A 13,220-nucleotide genomic window follows, 5' to 3' on the forward strand; every position below is an offset into this window, starting at 1 on the left:
CATGGTATCCTTCAAGTCCAGTGTAAACAAGTTCTTGTGTAGCCATCCTCATAAATAATCAAATTCTGCACAATTTACACCATTAACGATTGCTACACTATCAGAAGAACAAGAAAAAAAAATAGCCACAATGTCTCTTTACATCATTGAAGTTTCTTCAAAATAAATACTTCAAATCACTTTGAATATTTTAAATCACGAAATAAATAGAACAAAATGCTTGTAGAAACCCATTCAGTAGATGTCACGGTAACATATTCCTTATGTTGAAGCCTTTGTTGAGACTTTAAAGACATCGCATCCAATTTTATCTTGTTCTTTGGTAGCATTCAACATTATTTTTCGAACCAAATAAACATTTTACATTGAATAAAAACACTAAAAACTTATCCAGTAACTTATCTTACATTTGATTACATTTATTTCTAATATATTTGTTTTTTGACAACTTTTTCGTACCTCTGTGGATTGTAAAATAAACCCCACTATCACCTTACATTCATTAACTCTTATCCTCGAGTGACCTTCCGGTCTTGATAAGTGGTGACTCCCACACAAAATAAGAAACGTCCGAGTCCATGAAACTTAAACACTGAATCGGAGCTCGCCTCCCTGATAAAATTGTTTCTGAAATGGGTATATTTGCTGATGACACAACTGTCTATAACAGGTACGAGGGGAAAACAAATACACACATATCTAAAGAAATGGCAGAAACACTAGAGGAAGATCTTCAATCTGTAGTGGAATGGGGACAAAAATGGATGGTTTCTTCAATGCTGCCAACACTAAGCTTGTTTCCTTCAATAATTACAAGAAACCTTCTCTACCACCAATAGAACGGCTAAGAAGACATTACCCAAAAGTACTTCCTTTAAACTTCTCGCCTAGCGTTTACAGGAAACATGAACTGGAATAGACACATTGAGAGCATTCCAAGGCTGCTGCGAAGAAGGTGGGCTCTCTCTACTTTGCTAGAAAACTACTTACACCTAAAAGTATCCTGTACCTCTAGAAGGCCACCATTCGCCCATGTATGGAGTACTGTTGTCACATTTGGGCTGGTGCTTCTGCTACCTGTCTCACTCCTAGACAGGGTTCAAAGAGAGTCGCCAATCTGATAGATTCTGAACTGTCATCTAGGCTTCAGCCTTTGTCTCATCGATGAAATGTTGCCTCCCTCTGCCTGTTCTACAAGTATTTTAATGGTGAATGCTCTGACGAACTATAAGCACTTGTACCCCCTTGACATGAATATCCCCGACAAACAGCTAAATCCCACCCCTTCACAGCAGAGATCCCTAGGTGTAAGAAAGCCTTCTACTCCAATAGTTTCTTCCCCAGAACTGCTAGACTTTGGAACTCCCTCCCGGGATTCTGCTTTCTCAACTGTACTGACATGCAGAAGTTCAAGTGTAATGTGAACAGACATCTTGCTGTTCATCTCCCTTCATAATATCCCTGCAAATTATGTCCCCGATAGTAGCCCTCAACTTCAAAGTGGCACTGTGCCTTTTTTTTTTTTACATGGTGGTCACCACTTATCAAGGCCCGGAAGCCACTCAGGGATAAGGGTTATTGCAAGTACAGTACGTTAGTGTGGAGATTTAATGAAGTGTTTTACTTAAGGGGGCGGTTCATCAGGAATTTGTTTATGTTGGACTTGAAGGCATCCAGGTTGTAGTCAGGTGGGAAGCAGGCAGACGGAAGAGAGTTCCACTGGTGTGCAGTTCTAAGAAAGAAACTTTGTTCATGGAATCTACCTTTTGATTTAGGCACAGATAAAGAGCGGGGAAAATTTTTGACAGTGGATTCAGCTAGACGGGCGTTTTCCGTAAAAGATTGGCGAGGGGGGACCTGAGATTAGAGTTCAGACGAGCACCTGCCATGGAAATAACGATAAAACAAAGATATGCTTGCAACGTCTCTTTTGTGGGTTGGTTGGTTGGTTTATTGGGGCTTCACGACATATCAACCACTGTGGGTCATTTAATGCCAAGCTATGTATTTAGTTGAGATTATTTTGTTTTTTTTTTCCGAGTTATGTATTTTAAAAATTTTTGAGTTTTATGGTTTAAAGTGATTTGAAGAGTTGTATTTTTTTTTTTAAGTATTTTATGATTTGGTATGATGTTACCTTGTGAAACTATTCTTTGATTTCGTTTACTGTATAATATTTCTGATATTTTCGTATTTTTGACATTCTGTTAATATGTTTTATTGTCATCTGTTTGTCGCAGAAAGTGCATTTTGGTTTTTCTGTTGTTTCGATTAGGTATGAGTGTGTTAATTTTGTATGTCCGATTCTGATTCTGTTTAGAACGATATTTTCTCTTCGTCCTTTTATTGTTGTTTTGTTTTTCTGTTTTATTATGGGTTGGTGCTCGTGTAGTTTGTTTTGGGTACATGTGTCCCATTCTGTTTGCCATTTATTTTTGTTATATTCCCTTATTTTTCTGCTGAAATCTGTGTATGGTATTTTGATTTTTGTTATATTTTTGCTAATGGTTTCTTTGGCTAATTTGTCAACTTCTTCATTGCCTGGAATACCAACATGACTTGGTATCCAGGCTAAGATTATTTCTCTTCCTTTTTCAATAATTTCATTGTATTTCTTCATTATATCTAATATATAAGGATGCTCTAGTTCTTCTCCTCTTAAAGCTAAGATGCATGACAAAGAATCAGTATATATAATGAATTTTTTCTTATTGTCGTTCTTAATTAATTCAAGTGCCATTTTGATTGCTTGTAGTTCTGCTGTGTATATTGATGCGTCGATGGGAAGTCTTATTTGGAGATGGTTCTATCCATCTGTACATGCCGTACCTGTTCCTTTTTGTTTTGGCTCCATCAGTGTATATTTCTTTGTGTTGTAGGTACTTTTCTCTGAGTTCGCCGAAGTGGCTTTTATTTATTAAGTTATTGGTATTGTTTTTTTGGTATTTAGTAAGAGTCAGATCAGTGCTTGGATCTTTCAAAGTCCATGGTGGTTTGTTGCTTACTGTGTGTGTGACTACGTTATTAGGGTTTTCATTAATTTGAGTTAATATTTCTTTGATGCGATATCCGAAAGAAGGTATGTTTTTTGGTTTGCTGGTATAAAAGTTTGTATATTGAAGGTTTTTTCGTGTGTTTGGTTGTTTGGATCACTTTGTAGTTTTATCGTGTATTGTGTTATTAATTTCTGCCATCTTAAATGTAGAGGGGGTTCATTGGCTTCTATGTATAGGCTTTTCATGGGTGATGTTTGATATGCTCCCAGACTAAGTCTTAATCCTTAGTTTTGTATGGTTAATAATTTTTGGATAGGATTTACGGGTGGAGCTATATGTGATGAATCCGTAATCCAATTTTGATCTTATGTGTGCCTGGCATATTTTTAACATTGTGTCTTGGTCTGCTCCTCAGTCTGTTTTTGATACTTTTTAAATTTTCATTGCTTTTTGGCATTTTTGCTTTAAGTTAGTGATATGCTTATTCAAATTTAGTTTATTGTCCAGTGTGATACCTAGAAATTTCGTGTGTTGTGCTATTGGGATTGGGTTTCCTTGTATTTGTAGTTGTGGGTCCAGATGATATTTTTGTTTTCTGCAGAAATGAATACAGACAGTTATGTTTTATGCCAACTTGAATCCATTTTTATCGATCCAGTTTTCTATTTTGTTTAAGCATTGCTGCATCTTTCTTTCAATTGTTGTTATATTTAATGCAGAATATGCAATTGAAAAGTCATCTACAAATAATGATCTTTCAAATTGTGCGTGGACATATTTCCTCTTATTCCCATATTGTGTATGTCTCTTAGAATTCCATATCTCCAGGTTGTATCGTAGGCTTTTTGGATGTCGAAAAAGACTGCCACCACATGGTGTCCGCGTGTGAAACCGTCTAATAAATGATTCTAGTCATACTATTTGGTCGTTTGTGCTTTGTTTTTGTCTGTATCCACTCTGATATTTTGATAAGAGGTTGTTTTTTTCCAGGTACCACATTAAGCGGTTGTTTATCATCCTTTCCATAGTTTTGGAGAGGCAGCTGGTAAGGGGTATGGGTCTGTAACTGGTTGGGTTACTTGGATTTTTATTTGGTTTGGCAATTGGTATGATGGTTGATTCAAACCAGGATTTTGGTATTTCTCCTGTGTTCCATATTTTGTTATATATGTCAAGCAACAGTTTCAAAGATGATCCTGGTAGCTGTTTTAGGAATTGATAATGTATATCGTCTGGACCTGGAGTTGTATTTCTGCTTTTGTTTATTGTTCTTTTTAGTTCTTTTATGTTGAATGGTATGCTGTATGTTTCTTTGTTATTAGTTGTAAAATTAAGCTTTTCTCTTTCTGCTGTTTCTTTATGAATTTGGAATGATATTGAGTACTGTTTGTTTGATGAATTTTTGTAGAATTCTTCAGCTAGTAAATTAGTTATTTCCTTTTTGTTTATGCATTTTGTTCCATCAGTTTTAATTAAATGGTTTATGGTATTTTGTGTTTCTTTTCCAGCTATTTTCTTTATTATATTCCATGTTTTTTTAGTTGGCGTTTGGTTGTTTAGCTGTGAAATGTAGTTTTTCCAGGATGTTTTTTTGCTTTGTTTTATGGTGTATCGTGCTTTAGCACACATCTCTCTATATTTTTGTAAGTTAATTGTTGTAGGGTTTTGTTTGAATTTTTTAAGTGTTTTTTTCTTTCTTTGACAGCTTTTTTGCAGGTTTCATTAAACCAAGGGTTTGATTTTTTTGTGGGGTTTGTTGAAGTTTTGGGTATTGTTTTGGTGGCAATATTGTTTAAGGTCTGTGTGAAATATTTAGTGGTTCTTCTTTATTTAGAATGTTCGTGTCTAATTCTGTTCTGCATAGATTGGTAAATGTTTCCCATTTTGGGACTTTTTCATCTGATATTTTTTGATTACTTTTAAGTATGGTGGGATAGTGATCACTTCCGTGTTGGTCTTCCAGTACATCCCAATGGAAATCCATATAAATGGATGGAGTGCATATTGTTAAGTCTATTGCAGACATGGATCCATTGGCTGGGTGCATACAGGTATTTTTACCATTGTTTAGTATACATAGGTTTGTTGTATTTAAAATTTCATTTATTATGTTGCCTTTGTTGTTGTTTTGATTACTTCCCCAATGGTGGCTGTGCGCATTAAAATCTCCCATTATTATAAATGGGGGTGGGAGTTGGTTAATTAGCATGTCTATTTCTTTTTTTTTTTATTGTCTGATTTGGTGGAATGTATATGGAGCAGATTGTGATTTTGCGGTGTAGGTTAGCCGTTAGTGCTATTTGCTTGTAGTTCAGTGTTTAGTTGGAGGATTGTGTGATGTATAGTGTTTTTGATTAGTATGGACATATGGTGAGCTACGATGTTCACTCTTTCGCTGCCGGAAGTTCAAGTGCCCCGAAACATTTTCTGCGCATGCGGCTAGAGGCGCCTTTTTACTAAATTACTTTAAAAATTCAATGCTTTGATTTTCTGACCAATCAGAGAATTTTCCAAGCTGTCGGAAATTCGGTGTCTGTGGGAGCCGATGAGAATCTTTAAAAGAGCTCTGTATTTTCCAAAAAAACGAGTTAACAAAAATTCAGAGATAGTGTTGGAAGGCATATATCACTACTGTCTGCAACTCAGCTCTAACGCGACAACACTTTGAACATAACGGTCAGCTAATCAGACAATGTAGGCGAACACACAGACACAGAAACAGTAACTAACTTTTGCATTCCCCCTTTTATTATCGTATGCTCACTTGAAATTAAGTTTATGAAAATAATTATTTTAAAACTACTCACATTTTTCAATGAACCTTCCAGAGTGATTAATTAACTCTACTCAAAAACTTTCAGTGAAAATTATTTTATATAGCTGAGTGAGGAAGTTTTCTTTACGATTTACAGACCCGTGAACTAATCATGGCTCTTGAATTATCAACTCAAACTTCCTTGAAATCTCAAACTAATTTCCCCCTTTTGTTCACTCATAAATGAACTATTTTCAATGAAAATATTTCCTAAAATGTAATAAATCTTTTTCCTTTTATAAATTAAGAGTTAACCTTGTTTGTTACGTTGATATATTTTCTACGAAAGAACCTCGTAAATTCAACTCTTTGTCTCGCTCTTTTTACTTCTTTTCTCCACAATAATAACATTAATTAATAATACATAAGCAATAAAAAAAAAATAGGAATAGGCCAAAGACACTCCTCCAATTGCTCTATTTGTTGTGGATATATGGGTTTTGTCGTACATGTTATATTCTTTGAATTTGTAGCTGTGATTTTCTTTGAGTAGTGTTTCTTGTAGACATATATTCTTTTAGTGTTTCTTGTAGACATATTTTGCTGCTGGATTATGTTTGTTGATGATTTCTAGTATTTCTTCATGATTAGGTTTTAGTCCTCTGCAGTTCCATTGTAGGAATGTTGTTTTGTTATTTGTAAGGTTTTGCATGGGTATTGTTTTTATTTATTTTTTTCCCCCCTATTTATCATCATTTATAGGTTCATGGGGTAAGAGGGATATTTTTTGATTCCTCAGTCTCCATGACTTCTTGGTTTTCGAGTCCTAGAGGTACAGTGTTTTTTTGTTTATTTCTACTTTTGGATTGTGAGCGTGGTTGTAGTTGTGGTGTGTTGGGGAGTTTAGGTTCATACGCCGCAGAAGTTGTTCCGCTGTTCCGCCGACCCCTTCTTTCTGGGGGATCCTTCGGCATGTCTACCTCTTTCTGAACACTCAGGGGCGTGTCTTTTGGCCTGGAGAGTGAACGTGACCTGTCCGTTGAATTTTTTTTTTCTACTATTTCGTTTCTTTTTTTCTCTGGTATGTTTTTTGGTGTTTGCTTTTTTTTGTTTTCTTTTTCGGCTGAAGGGGTTGTTTCTATTTGGTGTGATGTTTGGGTTTTTGGTTCCAGTGAGGTTTTGTTTATATTTATTTTTTTCATTTCTTCAATTGTGTTTATTAATATTTGGATTTGGTCGGTGAAGTCTTGGATTTTAATGTCTAAGTTTGTTGTGTGATAATTGTTGTTGTGCTTATTAGTATTAGGAGTATTCTTTTTTGTTATTTCTGAATATTTAATTGTTTCAACTTTTTTCCTTGTTTCTGGGTAGGTGACGTTTAGCGTGTATTTAATTTTGGTAATTTCTTTTTCTTTTTTCCAAATTTCACAATCTTTAGAGTAGGCACTGTGATTTTCTTTACAGTTAGTACATTTGGGAGTTTTTTGACAGTTGGTATGGTTGTCATTTTCTCTGCACCTTCCACACACTGGGTGGCGTGTGCATTGATTCTGATGGTGGCCAAATTTTTGACATTTGAAGCAACGCAGTGGGTTGGGGATGTAAGTTTCGACTTTCAGTTTCTCATAGGCTATTTCTATTTCTGTTGGGATTTTTTGTTGGTAAAAGATTAGTATGTACGTGTGTGTTTATCATTTCTCCATTTTTTTAACTTGAATTTGTCTAATATCTGTTATGTTCTGTTCTTTCAGATATGAACGTATTTCGTCAATGGGACAAAGTGAAAGTTCAAGGCTTTTTACCACTCCTTTGCATATGTTTAGTGTTTTGTGGGGGTATGTTTTTATTTTTATATTATCGAAATGTTTCCATTTTAGGAGTTCATCTGCTTGTGGTTTTGTGATGATTTCTATTAGCAGAGTGCCATTTCTTAATTTTTTAACCATTTTGGGTTTTATATTTTTAGATAATATTTTCTCTATCTTAAAGGGGGAAAGTTTGGTTAATGGTGTTTCTTCAGTGGATTCCATTATTATAAAATTTGGATATATATCTTGTTCCTCAGCCGAGTCACTATCCGAAGTGTCGAGCAGTCTTTTTTTACTTGGTGTTTTGTAACTCATTAGGATTGTTTGTGGGTTCATCATTCCTGCTCCCTATTTGGGATGCACACGGGGGAAACCCATTCGCCCTGGCTACAACAGGGTTACAGGAATGGTATACTTGCATATAATGTAGACTTCGAGCATTTGTTTCTTAATTTTTCTCATCCAAGTAGAAAATGGGAAACATTAGAGGAAAACATGTCTAGTTTTTATTCATTATATACAATTGACCGTTAGCCACCGCTTTCACCACTTATTTATGGATCTGTGTTGATGGGAGAATGTTGTGTAGTATTTGGGTTTTGTGTAGGTTATATGTGTATAAGTGGTGCGCTAGACGTGACCAGCCGATTGATCGGATTGGGCCCATCCGACCGCCCGTCTAGCCCAAGTAAGGGCCAAAGTGGTGTGTTGGGAAGTGGGGGTACTAAAATCTGACAAGTCTCTCAACCACCAGGATCCCGTCCTAATGGCATTACGGGTCGCTACCCACGGCCAACAGGTAGTCCCATTGAGGGACTTCTACTCTCTGCAGGGGGGCAGTCGGCATATTCTAATGCCCTGCTGACAGGGTCTAGTGGAATCTTGATCGATTTGAAAAATCTTTCATTTCCAGTTGTTTTTTTTTTAAATATTTATTTATGGACTTTAGGTTAATTGTTTTTATTATTTTGGTTGGTATTTTTAAGTTAGGGGATCAGTAGGGAAGTAGGGGTCGAATGACAAAAATAAAAGAGAAAAAAAAAAGAATGTGGGGGGAAGGAAGGGAGGGAGGGGGGGTTGTTTTTGTAGAACATTTTTAAGTTTTACAAAAGAGGATAGAAAACAAAAACGGAAACTTAATGTAGATGCATTTCGTCTCAGGAAGCCAAAAGACAGCCTGATCTAGTAGCACCAGACTCTTCTGTGGGGGAGAGGTTGTAGGGTAGAGAAAAGGGCCCCCCCCCCACTAAGCCACAAAGTCTATTTTGTACTCTGTCAAGGCAGGATAGGCTGTTTTTAGCAGCTCCTGTCCAGATATGGCAGTAGTATTCCATCCCTGGACGTACTTGGCTTTTATATAGATAGAGAATTGCATCAGCAGTGAGATATCTTCTGGAGCGGTAGAAGGATCCCACCATCTTTCCAGCGACCTTGGCAACAGACTTGATGTACGTGTTTCATTTCAGATCAGGAGTAAAGGACAAACCCAGAAGCTTGTCAAAACATGGGGCTTCTCCTAGACGAGAGCCATCCATTTCAATTGATGCCAGATGGGGATCAGAGCGTTGATGATGCAAAGATAGGAGTTTGGTTTTAGATGCATTAAAGGTAACCAGCCACGTCTTCCCCCACTGAACCACGCGCTCGAGATCAGAGGAGATAAAATCAGAGAGAACTTTGTCATTTACAGCCTTTGATGTGTTGCTGTAGATGATTGTGTCATCAGCATAGATGTCAACGAATGATTTAAGTATGTGTTTAGGGAGATCATTGTTTGGGGTAAAAATTGAATAAAAAAAAAAAAAAAACACGAAATGAAACAAAATTTATTTTTATTTACCTTTTTTTTGCTACACTTATTTTATTAATTTTAGTTCGTGTACGCATTTACCAGAAAAGATGCATTTCCCCAGTTATTATTTTAGTAAGAACGAATTACCATTTCATTATTTTTCTTACTGAAATGTTTTATCTTTCTCACTACGACAAACCCCAACCTCCCCATGTTAAGAACGGCTTTCGGAATAAACACCCCCAATAATAACACAACACAACACATTAAATTTTAATGTGAAATATTTGGCAGTCTTGCAGTAGCAGTGTCAGAAAACGTCATTAAAAATGCATGATAAAAAACTGAATAATTCGACCTATCTTTCGAAGCTTATAACTACTTGAAAAATGTAATTCAAACCCTAACTTTTTTCAATTAAAGGAGCAAAAACCAAATTTTAAAAAAATAACAGGTTTATGCAATATTTGTTTTTTTTTAAATCAGTTTTGTTTAAAAAAGATTTAAAGAAAATCAACGAGTTTAACTTACTTCGATAAAATATATGTATATATAAATTCCAAAAAATCAATTACCTATAAAAAAATACTATTCAATGGGTATTTCCATTCTTCATTGTTAAGAATTTATCCATATTTATACTTTATATTCCATGTCCTTTTTAAATAAAATACTTTAAGCGAGTATTAAAAAATACCGCGACTTCAGCTCGTCACAAATGGAAAAAAGGGGAGATAACCGTCTCCCTTTCTTAGAGTTATTAACTATGGTGGCCTGTAAGCGACATAATTAATGTCTCTTTCTATTGCTGGCTGTAAACAAAAGTTAGTAAAATGGGCCACCGTAGGTGAAAACTAGTCCCATTTCAGTTATCAGTTTTTGCTGATAAAAAAAAACAGTCGAGCGATTTTTTATTTTTTTTTTTTATTCTCTTAAAGAAATACACGAGTTTTTGATTTAATACATTTTATTTCTTCTTTATGGAGTGATTCTTTTTTTTTTAATATTTATTTTTTTTTTTAATATCTAAAAAAAAAAAAAAAAAAAAAAAAAAAAAAAAAAAGCATAGAATGAAATAGAAAAAAATTGTCGTAATTCTACAAAATTTTTTTCTGAACAATATAATAAGACTATAAGGTTTCACTTAAAAAAAATTCAACGTGGTTTAAAAAAAAAACAAACAAAGGTTTTAAACTTTGAACTTTACAGGTAAATTTGTAAATAACTTTTTTTTTGTTTTAAATTATCTTATTTCATTTATTGATCTTTTGTCTTCAATTTGTGATATATAAATTTGAGGTGAGAAAATTATTATTTTTATTTTAATAGACATTTCAAAATGGGAGGGGGTGAATTAAAAAAAAAAAACGCTTGTCTAGAATATTATATTTGGTTCATTGGAAAGAGCATAAAATTTCACATTGAACCTGAAAATATCTTAAAAATTGAACCTATAGAAAAATTGATAGATTTTTAAAGTTTAAAAATGGAAAATTTTTTTAATTTAACTCGTAAAATTCAATTGATGTAAAAAAAAAAAAAAAAAAAAAAAAAAAAAAAAAAAAAAAATGGCTGCATGAACGCGCGCAGGCACTTTGTAAATACTTTTTTAAAAATAAAAAATATTTCTATTATTTTTTAAACAACTTTAATAGTTTATTTTGGAAGTATATTCCATAAAGAAAATAAACAACCCACTTTAAAAAGAGAAATTATAAGTTTTTTATATTTTATTCGCAGTTTTGTGTTAGGGGTGTCAAAAATTCCAAAAAAATTCTGACACACCTAGTCTTGCAGTTAGGTCCCGGCAAAGTTCGACAACTCTAGAAGGGTCACATCAGTATTTTACACTGTCAAATCACGAATAGGGTTTGTATTACTGTACACAGATTCAAAAAAGTTGTCAAAAAACAAATATATAACAAATAAATGTTATCAAAGGCAAGATAAGTTACTTTTCTATCTAACTGGATATGTTTTGAATGTTTTTATTTAATATAACATGTTTATTCAGCTCGAAAAACATACATTTACCGATGTATTGGAAAATTTAAAATGGCGGCCGACTCTCTTTAAGTTTGGGAAAAGGAGTTATAAATAAAAAAACTAAACAAAATATGGTTAAAAACTGCCTCAATATATGTTACCGTGACATAGGTTGACATATATTTGGTGGGTTTTTAACATTATTTTGCATAATTTTAATATTGGAAGTAAGCACTTGATTAAATAAAGTAAATGAACAAAATATACATTTTTATATATTTATAACTATTTATTTAACAGAAAAATAAAACAATTTTTAGAAAGTGTATTATTGTCTTAACAGAAAAACGAACAAAATAAAATCTGAAGTAATGAACCACGTAACAAAATATAAATTTATACAAAATAAAACAACTTTGAAAATTAAACATTTCTTAAAGTGTATTGTTGTCTTATGCTTTTAATAATTTGTGGAAATGTGTGTCCTTTCTCACGCCGTCTCCACAACTCTTCCATTAGAGGTTGTGAACAAGAGAAACATGCTCTTGTCATGTCTCAAAGTCATCTGAGAGGGAGAGAAAGCTGAAATGCCTCCGTAGACGGTTATTTTATACGTTTTTGGCTGGCTCCAGAAAGGGACCGCTTCTGCTGATATTTTCGTTTTTGGAAATCCGTAAAAAAGATTATTTCTTAATTTTTTCATTATGGCTGGTTGTGTCACATGACCTGCTTTCAACTACACCCGCCAAACATGTTATTTTTACTTGTTGTTTTGAGAAAAGTGTGTGTGTGACTGTACAAATACTCCCCCCCCAGATTGAAAAAGAAAAAAAAAGAAAAAAAACTTTCTTTTTTTTTTCAAGATGTAACATATTCCTAAAAATGCTTTCTTTCCATTTTTGTAGTCGCGTCGGCGTTCTGTACAACAGTAGGTTCTGTAAGCGGTTGCTTCAGTAGGGCAGGTTGATTTGCAACTTTTTTCAGAAAATCAACATGGCACTGGTGATGATAGTTGGGATTTGATGTGATAAGAACAGATACCAAAAATTAGATTTCTATCTTGAACAGAAAATTGAGCATTTAATTTTAGAAATCGTGTGGAAAAATGCTGAGAAATCCTTCATTTTCATAGCATTTTTCACAACACTGACTTTGAAATTTCACTATTTTTATAAAAAATCCAATTAAAATTTATATGAAATACATTGAAAGAAAAATAAATACATGAATTATAATTTTAATTAGGACTAGCAAAATATCTCAACTTTTACTACATTAATTAAACAAAAATTGTAAAAAAAGCTAATTAGTAACTAAGTCTTAAATTTCACAACTGCTCTGAAATTCTTTCGCCACTAACATCGCTGTTGCAGAACAAAACCAAGAACCAACAGTTAACATTAGATGGACCAGCTTTAGCAGCTTTTACTCAAGCGAAGAAAGCTCTAGCAAATTTCACAAAGCTGACTTACATAAATGACAAGGAAGATACCAGACTCAAGTGTGAGTCTGGTATCTTGCTTGTCATTTATGTAAGTCAGCTTTGTGAAATTTGCTAGAGCTTTCTTCGCTTGAGTAAAAGCTGCTAAAGCTGGTCCATCTAATGGGTAAGAATCGCCTGTAATAGTTGATTATCCCTATAAATCGACAGACTTGTCGAACAGATGTGGACTGTGGAAAATTAGCGATGGCATTCACTTTTTCGGTAGTGGTGATATTCCTCCCTTGTCAAGCGTGTGAGGAAGTTGACTTTTGATTGGCCGAAGATGCATTTCTGAATGTTTACTTTCAGGCCGTAGTAAGATAATCTCAGCAAAGCTTGATCCAGGTGCAGTTTCTGTTCATCAAGGTTTTTACTAGCAATTAGGACGTCATCCACGTAT

The 13,220-nt window shown here is 34.1% G+C and overlaps 1 protein-coding gene across 8 annotated transcripts in view; it reads right to left on the bottom strand.

Moving 5' to 3' along the window:
- Positions 1-13,220, bottom strand: part of LOC145241491 (deoxyhypusine synthase-like) — a 160,742-nt gene that overhangs the window by 117,720 nt on the left and 29,802 nt on the right. The window lies entirely within an intron of this gene.

Source organism: Euprymna scolopes, chromosome 20 (genome assembly GCF_053919585.1).
Source record: "Euprymna scolopes isolate OS-2025 chromosome 20, ASM5391958v1, whole genome shotgun sequence".
Lineage (NCBI taxonomy): Eukaryota > Metazoa > Mollusca > Cephalopoda > Sepiida > Sepiolidae > Euprymna > Euprymna scolopes.